At 52.9% G+C, this 1,618-nt stretch overlaps 1 pseudogene; it reads right to left on the bottom strand.

The window, feature by feature from the left end:
* Window positions 1-1,279: 1,279 nt before the first annotated feature.
* LOC146350274 (small nucleolar RNA SNORA17) lies at window positions 1,280-1,375 on the bottom strand (annotated as a pseudogene).
* Between the last annotated feature and the right edge of the window lie 243 nt (window positions 1,376-1,618).

Here is a 1,618-nt window from a genome sequence, read left to right as displayed (position 1 = left end):
TGCAGCCTTGCAGCTGTGATAGGCTACGTAAGTATTTATCACGACAAAGAGCAGGGACGCAAATGGTGGCCACTACGCCATTTGCACCCCTGCTCTTTGCCATGATAGGCTGCATAAGTATTTACATAGTCTATCATGTTAAAGGCAGCCACGCAAATGGCAGCTGCTATGTGGCTGCCTTTACCATGATAGGCTATGTAAATACTTACGTAGCCTATCACAGCAAAGAGCAGGGGCACAAATGACATAGCAGCCGCCATTTGCGTCCCTGCTCTTTGCCATGATAGGCTACGTAAATACTTATGTAGCCTATCATGGCTGCTTGCAAGGACGCAAATGGCGGCTACTACGATGGCCGCCATTTGCAGTTGCAGCAGCCCGGCCATGGACAGAACTCCGGCTGCGGACGGCCCCAGCTGGTGGCTCCCTGGAGCTGCTGCGGAGCAGAGCTGGCCAGGGAGGATTCTGAGGGGAGGGACAGTTTGCCTCTGTCAGGGTGGACACTGAGCCCATAGAATCCCAGAGTAGTTCTGATTTGGAGGAAGAGCAGTCGCTCCTGGGAGAGGAGCGCGCCCCTTTTTCCCAGGGCCTGCAGCTGACAGAGATTCCTCCCACCAACATTCCTAGATTAGAAAGCAGTCCAGGGAGTGACCCAGCACCAATAGCAGACTGGTTGGATGCGCGGCGCAGACGCAGAGAGCGGTGCCAAATGGAGAGCGCGGAAAGGAGGCATAGCGCCCGGTTGGCGCTCAAAGAACGGTTGTGCCCAGAGGATCCAAGGGAAAAGGGGAGGGATTCTCCCTAATCCTTATATTCAGGGGTCTGCCAGTAATTGCCTTTCAAACGGGGGCCAACTGTTCCAACTTAGGGCATAGGGATGCTGCTGCTCAGATCTAGTTGCTACCTGTAGAGTTGTAAGTTGTAAAAGAAGAATAAAACTTTGAAAAGAATCCCTTTGTCTGCATCTGGACTTGGCTACTGGATTAGACTGAGAGAGCCCTCCAAGGAGCCCTTGACAGCCTCCCCCCCCACAGATGTCCCTGTGCGGAGCCAGGTAAGGGATTCGTACATCATACCGCAAAGCCGTTGGCCGGGGCCACCCGCAGCCGGACCTCCATCTGCTGCCGGGCTGTGGCCGCTAATGGTGGCTGCCATAGTGGCCGCCATTTGTGTCCCTGCGTTAGCCGTGATAGGTTACGTATATATTTACGTAGCCTATCACGGCAAAGAGCAGGAACGCAAATGGCGGCTGCTATGCCATTTGCATCCCTGTTCTTTTCGTGATAGGCTACGTAAATATATACATAACCTATCTCGGCTAATGCAGGGACACAAATGGCATAGCAGCCACCATTTACATCCCTGCGTTAGCCGTGATAGGTTACGTATATATTTATGTAGCCTATCATGAAAAGAGCAGGGATGCAAATGGCATAGCGGATGCTATTTGCGTCCTTGCTCTTTGCCATAATAGGCTATGTAAATACTTATCACGGCTAAAGTACCAAGGGAAATGGCGGCTGCAGACAAGGGCAGCGGATGGCCTTCAACAGGTGGGATCTGTCCCGGGCAAGTTTTGCGGGGTTGCAGGGGGGATTGCTCTGTTCTGCCACGGACT

The sequence above is a fragment of the Heloderma suspectum genome, chromosome 3, assembly GCF_057233095.1.
Source record: "Heloderma suspectum isolate Gila_16-S chromosome 3, 16-S_ref, whole genome shotgun sequence".
Lineage (NCBI taxonomy): Eukaryota > Metazoa > Chordata > Lepidosauria > Squamata > Helodermatidae > Heloderma > Heloderma suspectum.
This window is presented reverse-complemented; position numbering and strand designations above follow the sequence as displayed.